Here is a 10,745-nt window from a genome sequence, read left to right as displayed (position 1 = left end):
TAACTTAATTGTTATTTTAAGGCAATTAAGTTTGAAAGACAGTGCTTATTAGCTTCGTAAGCAAAGAAGTCCTAAAATAAATGTTTATTTAGGTAAAGGCACTTACGAAAAGCACTAAGTAGGTAATTAAATACCTATAGATTGTGCACAGCCATAAAATAGATGGGTAATCTTAATGATTTTCTATGCAATTAGACTAGATGTAGGCTTAATATTCACTATTACATTGATTTATGCACATAATAGAAAATATTTTATGCCTTTAGGGTCTAAATTCATTGCCTGCACAGACTGAAGGGGACAAATTAGGGACGAAGAAAAGGAACTGGCTCACTCGATTTAACAGGCCACGTCCATTGCTTGATGATCCTTGCCGGTTCTCGATCTTCCAAACTGCTGTAGACCTCGTCGGCTGAATAGGTGGACACAACACAAGATCCAAGTCTTCGATCGAAGTCGGCTCGAAGATCGTAGTCCCGTTATGAGGCGTGGCGTGGCACTTTAGATACGAGTGGATTTCTTCGCCGAAACTTCGTTGTCCGAAATTGCAGGTCCTGTCACGGTCGCCATTTCTTGTTCAGGATAGGTGTCGAACAAGCTCGAATAACAACTAATGTTGTTTAAAGCACTTTATTATAACTACTGTACAGAATTGAGAATAGGTAACATGGTGGACGCACAGGCCGCGCGTAGCTGTCTATCTGACCGCATTTCGAATGTCGGGGTTCTCATTTTAACACTTTATACGCGTCACGTCACTCGACACATATATCTAGGTATACACACATCCTAGCGGCGCGAACATATACCAATCCAATCCAATCCATCAGCCTGCATACGTCCACAGCCAGTGACGGATTAAGACTACATGATGCCCTAAGCAATCCATGCCTGTGGGCCCCCCTATCCGTATGTCAACTAGAATCGGTCTCCTAAAAACATTAGTTTTTTGTAAAATAAGATGATGAGATGTAACGTACTTTAAAAGTGGAGTAGGTGCGACAACAATAAAAACCAAAGCATAATTTATTTATTTATTGAAATACGCCTTGCGGCTTTCGGAGGCATTCGAATTTCGAATGCACAAGCGGGCAGCGAGTCGGTAAGCTGGAGTTGGGTTATGACTCTAGGTCGGACTCTATGTCAACTTAAAACGCGCGAATTTTCAAATTAGTCCTAGAAACTTTTTTTGGTGTGGTTTTTGGTGACGTGAGAATGAGACGTGATGCCCTAAGGACGGATTTTTTTTTTGTGCTTCTTCTGGTGCCCCCTCAGACGTGATGCCCTAGGCAATTGCTTAATTTGATTAAGGGTTAATCCGTCACTGTCCACAGCTGGGCACAGGCCTTTAAAAGAGCGCGCCACCAAACTCGGTCCTCCGCCTTCCTCATCCGCCCGCTCGCCGCCACCTTCTTCAGGTCATCGGCCCATTTACTTAGAATGCATGATCAAAATCTCTTGTCGTATACCTAATACCAGCATCCATAGACGTAATTTAAATGATACCCAAAGAAATATTCAAAAGTCATGTTGGAAGTTGCTCCATCATCCTCACATTAACGTAGCTATCCTGACCTATTAATTACATACCGGCTGGCCCTTAATAATAACTTATCGTTGTCAGATGATGCGTACTGGCTTCCAACAGAATAGGTAGTTATTAGGGTTCTCTACCTCAATAGGAAAAACGGAACCCTTATAGGATCACTTTGCTGTCTGTCTGTGTCGTCTGACGCGTCAAGAAAACCTATACTTCCCGTTTACCTAGATACTTACATGAATTAATTTGGCAGGTTGGTACTAGGTAGGTCTTATAGCACAAGTAAAGAAAACATCCGAAACCGTGAATTTGTGGTTACATCCTTAGGTTACATGAACAAATAATAATTAGTATTTTCAATTTTCAAAGTATCATACTTTCAAAGTGGGGTCTCATATAAAAGGTGTTTAACTGTACATTCTAAAACAGATTTTTATTTATTTTTTGCATAACAGTTTTTGATTTATCGTGCAAAATTAGGGAAAAAACACTTAAGTACAGAACCCTTCGGTGCGCGAGTCTGACTCGCACTTGGCAAGTTTTTTACCTGTGACCGGTTTGAGTTTGACTACGATAACATTACCTAATGGTATGTGGTGATGCATTCTAAGATGCTTGATAATATTATTACGTGCTAACCTAAAAGAAATAAGATTATGGAAACCTATAAAACATCTATTAAAAGTATGCTCCTGAAAAAAGCATATTATGCAATCGAAGATTATGCAAATGATAAAAGAGCGTGCATTTGACCTGCAGCTCGCTCCAGCAATGCGCGGGACTGCAATTGCAATTATACATGGCATAATATTGATTATCAAATCTTTGAATAGAGCAACCGCCGAGTTTCATGCTGGTTCTTCTCGGTAGGAAAGGCATTCCGAACCAGTGGTAGATGCTTTTGACGATTCAAAAGAACTTGTAGAAGTCTAATTGAATAAAAATATTTTGAATTTGAATTTGAAATCTTTGAAAAGAGCAACAGCCGAGTTTCATGCTGGTTTCCCTCGGTAGGAAAGGCATTCCGAACCAGTGGTAGATGCTTTTGACGATTCAAAAGTACTTGTAAAAGTCTAATTGAATAAAAATATTTTGAATTTTGAATTGAATTCCTTTTATAAATATTATAAAACGTGTATAAACGCGACATGAAATTTAAATAAAGCAAACATTTCGAATTTCTCTGCTGCTATACCTATAAGTATGTATAATTTTAGAGAGATTGTTTGAAATATTAATTTTATTAGCGCCGCATATATTTAAGTTAATTAAAATACATGACATATTTATGAATGTTGGACATAAATTAACATAAATAGAAAACAGACTCTAAATCTTTTCAATCCTTTTCAATCCTCAAGCTATTTCTGTCATTTTGTGACATATCAATACCAAGTAGATGCCTGTTTTATAGGAGATTTGTAACATAAAAATGTACAAACATCGTAAAACTTGAACTACGATGAAGAAATAAATATAGTGTGACATTAATAGATATTCTAATCGGATATATTTTTTGTACATAATATATTCATCGAGTCACATAAAAAGTATTGAGTTTCAAATCCGTCTTTTTTCACGACTGTCCAAAAAATGGAGTCTAATAAAGGTGTAATAATGGATTTTAGAATCATTAAAATTATTACATCATCTCGAATGACACTGGCTATATTTTTTTTTGAAAAAAAAAAAATCTATATGGCAGAGCAGTCGTGTTTTTAACTTTTAAACTAGGTACGATTTGATCTTCTTACTACTGAAGAAGTCTAGAGTTCGGTTCTAGTTGCGATACTTAGACGAGGTAGGTACATAAGTCTAAGTCTTAATTCTGTAATCTATTGAGCTCACTTTGTCTTTGCTTAGACTTAAGTTTCAGCTCAGTTAAACAGAGAAAGATTGATGCCAGCGGTATAAAGCTGTCTCGTTTTAACAGTGTCTTAAGTCTGAGCAATATCAAAGTGCGCTCTATAGATCTCAGCCTAATTCCTAAGGCTCAACCATCAATCATCATCATCATCATAGCCCATCGCCGCGCCGGCCCACTACTGTAAGTTTATTAGAATAAAGAAAACTTTCCATTTCTTATTTCTGGATGATTGGTATAATACGCGACTGCTTGAGATGGCAATCGGGCATGAGGCGGGGGAACGCGGATGCCCCGGTTGCCATCTATAGGTACTCGTACCTACATAACTTGCCTACTACCCACGTAACTAAATATTTTTACAGGAAGTTAAACCCCTAGCAATAAAACGTGAATGCAATAAAATAGTAAGTAGTTAGGTAACCTCTAGGAAGTGGGAATATTATGCAGATTGCGTCCACTGGCGGGTGGCAATAAATTGCTGGGCAATTTTATTCCACTTGTGCGATGATGTATTTCCGGATAGCTATTTGCACTCCTTGAATCTCTACTGCGCTTCGTAATATCTACATAAGCTGCAAAAAGCAAGTTTTCTTTAAGTGTAGTAAAGAAGCAGGCATTATTTTGCGGAAGTCCATGACACACAAGGAACCAAAAGCTTAATTACCTATAATCCGCCAAACCAAAGAAATCAGCATGCGACATGCACCGCCCGCCCTCCCACTGATAAACAGGAAAATTTTCCTGCATGTTTATCAGTGGGAGGGCGGGCGGTGCATGTCGCATGCCGCATGCTGCACCATACAGATTTCTTTGGTTTGGTGGATTATAGCAAATTAAGCTTTTGGTTCCTTGATTTTTTTCTTTAATTTGCAACCGTAGTTTTTGTTACTACTTTTATCAAAAAATTGTGTTATTTCTTATACGGTGGTACAGAACACTTCGTGCGCGAGCCCGACTCGCACTTGGCCGGTTTTTCCTTTAAGTATAGTAAATGTTTACTTAACATTTGCTTGGAACAGCAGTTTCTTTTTTGGAAAAAAATGCACTTCCGTGCAATTCTAGAGCAATACATAATAATCTATCTAATAATCTTTATGACTTTGACGTAATATAATAGTTTTTTAATCGTATGTTTTCTTGATACCTACATATTAACAAGTGTAAATTAAAAATTTATAACACCCCCGACAAGTGAAGGTTACAGTAACTAGAAAAGACCGAAAATACCTGATAACTTTCAAACGGCTGAACCGATTTTCTTGGACTATTCCGCGCCTACGATCCAAAGTATCAGAGTTTTCCAAAACATCATTTTCAAATAAATAATTATGTATCAAGGCAACGTCCATCTTGACAGCTTGACATTTGTCAATTGACATAATATTATGAACCTAACGGTTATGTAACCTTCTTTTCTACAAGAAAACTAGAAAAGAGCTGATAACTCTTAAACGGCTGCACCAATTTTTTTGGATTATACCTAGGCGGTCCCAGAATGAATTGGCCTAACTATGAAATAGTTAAGAAAATGAGATGAAACCAATTTTATTTTTCTATATAATCTCCACTAATATAAACAAACTTTTAAAACCTGCGAACTAACATCTCTAAACCTTCATAAAAGTGACTGCAATCTTTGTCTTCAAAATGACTAAAGAAGGCCGCCTGCAACTCTTCGTCGTTTGAAAATTTCCTTCCCCCTAAGCCCCGCTTTAAATTTGGGTACAAATAATAGTCCAACGGGGCCAGGCTTGGACTATACGGAGAATGTTTCAGCTTCGTGAACGTTTTCTCCACAAAAATCTAAAAACTCGGTGCACAGCGCATTCGCTCCTGTCTTTGCACAGCTGAAAGAAGTTTCGGAACTCATCTTGCACTAACTTTTTTCATATGAAGATGGTCATGGATTGCACGATGGATAGTACTTTTAGAGAGCCTAAATCTAGCTGCAACTACTCTAATCTTCAAACGGCGGCCACTTTAAACCTCCTCTCCGATTAGAGCAATAGTTTCCGGAGAAAGCACTTCCACCAGTCGATCGTCATGGCCGATGTCTTCGACGGTTTCTCTCCCGAGGCGAAACTCTTTCACCAAGTTTCTTACTGTGCTGTACGAGGGGAAAGACTCCTTGTACACACCACCTAATCGATCTTTTATATGGACGGGAGATAAGCCTTCTTTAAACAGAAACTTTGTGACGCTTCGGTATTCTGTTTGCGACCTTTTCAAAAAACACGCGACTCTTGATGTTCAAACCACTGCTGAGCTGAGACTACGCTTTACATGTCGATGCATGTTAGTATATAAAGTAACACGATAAACGTACTGTCCGATATAATATAATATGTATCGATATGTTGCTTAGAACTATATCAGGCCAATTCATTCTGGGACCGCCCACGAACACTCTCGATCAAGCCACCTTTCAAACAAAAAAAACTAAATTAAAATCGGTTCATTCGTTTAGGCGCTACGATGCCACAGACAGATACACAGATACACAGATACACAGATACACAGATACACAGATACACAGACACACAGATACACAGACACACAGATACACACGTCAAACTTATAACACCCCTCTTTTTGGGTCGGGGGTTAAAAAATAACTTGGAACTGTAGTTTTACAATTTTTATCAAAAATTGGAAAAAAATAGTTCAACATACTATATTTTACTATAAATAATACGAGTAAGTTTGACCTCCTAAGAGCCGTGAACGGAGGTCGGGGATTCGATCCCGGGCACACATCTCTAACTTTTCAGATTTAATATGTGCGTTTTAAGAATTAAACATCGTTTGCTTTAACGGTTTAATAAACCATCGTGAGGAAACCTGCACGCCTGAGAGTTCTCCATAATGCTCTCAAAGGTGTGCGACGTCTGCCAATTCGCACTTGGCTATCTTGCTGGACTATGGCAAAACCCCTTCTCATTCTAAAGATCCGTGCTCAATAATGGGCCGGCGCGCGCGGCGCAATGAAGAAACATATTAATCCCCTTTAAATAAGCTTTTAAGCTTGTGCGAGACCTAGAGACCTTCACCTCCCCTTTTACTGAGCTATTAAAGGCTTTCTGGCCATAAACACAGATCGTGTGGGCTTCACATTGTGGCTCATAAAACATGGTATTGTTATGGAAACGTATTGTTTTGACGCCCATAAACGTGGGAGTTCCTTTTACGAGTGACATGTTTATGGGTATATTATTGTGGTATCGTAGATAGATGGAAATGCTCCATGAGTGGAAATAGCAAATTACAGAACAGCGTTTGGTTACATTTTGTATCCACAACATTTAGCTGAGTTCGGTAGATCGAGTCCGGAAAACTTGTATCAATGATTAGATATTACAATCCCAATTGTTGTGATTGGCTGAATTTATGGTAGTCTTGACGCAACAATGCTATTTATCCAATAGTGAGCGAGTATCGGCCAATCAGAGGTGGTTGCGATCGTCACACTGTAGTCGTCATTTTACCGTAATCGAGCCCGTTTTAGTTGACATTTCAATCATCACTTTTTAACATAAATAGTATTTTAGGGTCCCATATCACAAAAGAAAAAAGGAACCCTTTTAGGATCACTCTGTTGTCTTTCTATCCTTAATACGAGGGCGGCACTGAAAGTTTCGGGAATCAAGGAAGTGACACAACATTACTATTTAAAAATGTATTTATTGCTTTTCGAAGTATTCTCCGCGAAATTTGACACATTTTTGCATACGATGGAACCAATTATTGAAGCAACCATTCCATTCGGAAGTTGGGGTCTTCAAAATGGCCGTTTTGTAGGCATCCACAGCTTCTTCAGGTGATGAAAATCTCTGACCACGCAATGTATTCTTTATTTTAGGGATAGTACAGAAATCATTAGGGCTTAGGTCGGGGCTGTACGGCGGATGGTCTAATAATTCTATGTTTTCTTGCTCTAAAAACTCTTTAGTTCTGTGCGCGGTGTGAGAACTCGCATTGTCGTGATGGAGGATGATGCGGCGGTTGCAGTTCTCTTTACGGAGTTCAGAAACGACCTGTGGCAAACAAATGCTAGCATACCATTCTGCATTAACCGTTCTTTGTCCCTCAAGAGGAATAGTCGCAACATGGCCGGTTTTGGAGACAAACGTGGCCACCATTTTTTTTGCAACACTTCGTGAACGAACAATTTTTGTTGGCTTTAACTCATTTTCGAACACCCAAACTCGTGAAAGGTTTTTTGTTTCGGATTCGTACGCATATATCAAGGATTCGTCACCTGATACGATGTTGTATACAGCATTTGAGGATCCTGCGTGGAATCTTTCGAGAGTTCTGACGCACCAAGTAACGCGAGCCGCTTTTTGCTCTTCACAGAGCAAATGCGGTATCCATCGGGAAAACAACTTTTTTACACCTAATTGTTCATGCAAGAATATTTGTATTTGACTCATGCCAATGTCTAAAGTTGCCTGAATTTCGCGGTATGTCACATGTCAATCTTCCTCAATCAGCTTACGCACAGCATCAACGTATTCTTGGGTGACTGCAGTTTTTGGACGACCTTGACGGGGATCATCACTGAGCTTGACACGTCCACGTTGAAATTCAGCAAACCAGCGATAAATTGTGGTTTTGGATGGGGCTTCATCACCAAATGCAGAAATCATCCGGTCAACACACTATTTTTGTGTTAAACCACTTCGAAAGTCATAATAAATCATCGCTCTAGAATTTTCTCGAGTCAATTCCATTTTCTCAACGACTAAACAAGTTTGACAAGACGTTGTGAAAAGACCGAGAGTCTTTTTTTAAATAAATAAATGGTATTCGATTTTCAAAACCAAGGAGTTTTCAATTAAAAAGATTTTAATATGACAGGGACAGTGAAAATATTCCATTCCCGATACTTTTAGTGCAGCCTATGTACTAAAGTCCCATCATCCCGAAGAAACCATAAACTGCATTATAAATTACCAAACATCAAATAAAAGCGGTAGCCATGAGAACTGCAAAAAATGCTAGGTAAGTAGGCCCAATCCTGTTTCGATTACAATCAAATAAAATAAAACTCCAATAAGGAATGCCACTTAAAGCAATTCATTTCGCAAACATAAACGGAGTGGCAATTTCTTGCCACTTAAATACTTGAATTACTTGTACTTTATGCTAACCTCATGCCGCTTTGGCATTAAAGTGATAATTTTACAGCCGCAAATGAGGCTTAGCCCCCGTGTTTATATTACTGAATTACTGAGCAGTCGAGAACCAAGTCAACATAATCTCATTAATTTTATTTTATGGCACTAAAATCACGGAGGAAAATGTTAGGAATCTTCTTGTTATTAAATTTTTTTTTAAATAAAAATAGCGAGCAAATGAGCAGGCGGGTCATCTGATGTTATCAGATGACCCGCCTGCCACCTACCACTACCTACCCTACCTACCTAGTGATCACTGCCGCCTATGAAAATTTGCAGTACCAGAGGAACTGCCAATGCGTTGCCGGCCTTACAGGAATTTGTTGGTCCGCCTCTTGAATAACCCCATGTTGTAATCTAATGAGAATACGGCAGAAGGGAGTTGATTCCACAGTTTGCATGAGCGTGGAAAAAAGGATTTTAATATGGGTAGGTACTTACCTTCAAGTCAAGAGTGAATAGCAACTTCTAGGCAAGCGCGCTCCATCTTAGGCTGCATCATCACTTGCCAGTAGGTCTGATTGCAGCCAAGCGCTAGTCTATAAATTTAAAAAAAGGATCTGATCAATGCGGTCGAAGTGCATCCAAGCACCCCGGTGGTGAGGGTGAAATTGCTTGCGGTGGCGTGCGGTGCGGTTTTTACAACATCTGCGGATATTTTCGTATTACTTTGGCAGACCTATATAATACAATTATTAACTTACTTAATTTAAGTAATAACTTAAGAAGTAAGGTATATCGTATAGGTACTCGGGGCTAAGCTATTTCAAATTCAAAAATGTTTTACTTCTTCACCGTATCAGCGATGACTCTAATATTATGTAGGTACCTAAGTAATTAAAACTCACGGACGGACGCTCTCTTTTAATTATAAGGGTGACAACATTTCTTCTTTGGATAACCGGGCTTAATTTAAGTCAAGAACGATTAATTTCATGAGTTTTATCAGAAACAAATGTACATTTAAAAGTGGAAATCTTTCATCGAGATACGTACTGGCCGGTACTTACCTACTTAAATTCTCAAACGGGTTTGATCGGCAGACACAGGCCGTCTCTTTCACTTTCTTTGCAAGTGAAAGAGATGATAAATACTGGTATCCTTGAAACATTGCGTGTTGTCCAAATACGGCGAAGAAACTTAAAGATCACTTGGTTGGGTGCGTGGACTGCGGTGACCAGGATTGGGACGCTTCTGGGACATTTATATGTCACTCTACTTTTATGAGCTTTTATAACTAAGTCAAAAAGGCAAAAATCAAGTCGGCCGTCTCTTTCACTTTCTCTGCAAGTGAAAGAGACGGCTTATACCTAATCTACGTGCGATACGTAGATTAGGTATAATAAAAGCGTGCACAAACTACAAATAAAATAAATCATTTCAAAAGTTTCCAAAAAAATATAATCCATTTTCGTATTTATAATTTTTTTTTTATTAGTATGGTTTCTACGATTTTTTAATTGACATTCTAAGTTCTGATTATTCATTTAATTTATTTATTTTTCAATTTAGTCTTGTGTAAGATTTTAATTATAGATTTTTTTTAATAGACTTAATAAGCCTAACTTCTGAAAAACATATAATGTGGTAACCCTAGTGAAAAGTTAACATTGTGTAGTTAAGGTCAGTTGATAGGTACAATAATACACTACTACGCTACACTTACCTACTTAAATTTTAGGATGATTATGATCCAAGGTCATCAGGTATTTGTGTAACGTATAACCACATTTATAGTGCTCTAAACTTGGTCAAGGTAAACGAACATAACAAAATAAGAAAAGGAATTTCCTGGCGTTTTCAAGCGAGACAAGTTAGATTTTCGAATTTGATTCAATCGCCTCCTCTAAATTAAGTAGGTAGGTACATACCAATTTGGTTCTGATAGCTTATAAAATCTGGTGGAGCATTTAAGGTGACAAAGTGTGAAATATATCATTATCTTCATTTCAACCCATCACCAGCCCTCTACTAAGCACGGGTCTCCTTTCAGAATGAACAGGCTTTAGGCCCTAATCCACCATGCTGATCAAGTGTGGATTGGCAGATCTTAAACATTTTGAGAAAATTATGGTGAATCCTCAGGCACCAGATGTCAATATTTATTTATTTATTTATTTAAACAGCTTTATTTGCTCCGAACTCCGAAAAGTTAGAG

At 38.3% G+C, this 10,745-nt stretch overlaps 1 protein-coding gene across 1 annotated transcript in view; it reads left to right on the top strand.

Moving 5' to 3' along the window:
• The window catches only part of LOC123873705, a 55,012-nt gene that overhangs the window by 14,238 nt on the left and 30,029 nt on the right, over positions 1-10,745 (top strand). The gene's annotated exons all lie outside the window — the stretch shown is intronic.

Source organism: Maniola jurtina, chromosome 17 (genome assembly GCF_905333055.1).
Source record: "Maniola jurtina chromosome 17, ilManJurt1.1, whole genome shotgun sequence".
NCBI classification, from domain to species: domain Eukaryota; kingdom Metazoa; phylum Arthropoda; class Insecta; order Lepidoptera; family Nymphalidae; genus Maniola; species Maniola jurtina.
Note: the sequence above shows the minus strand (reverse complement) of the source record. Positions and strands in the feature narration are given on the sequence as shown.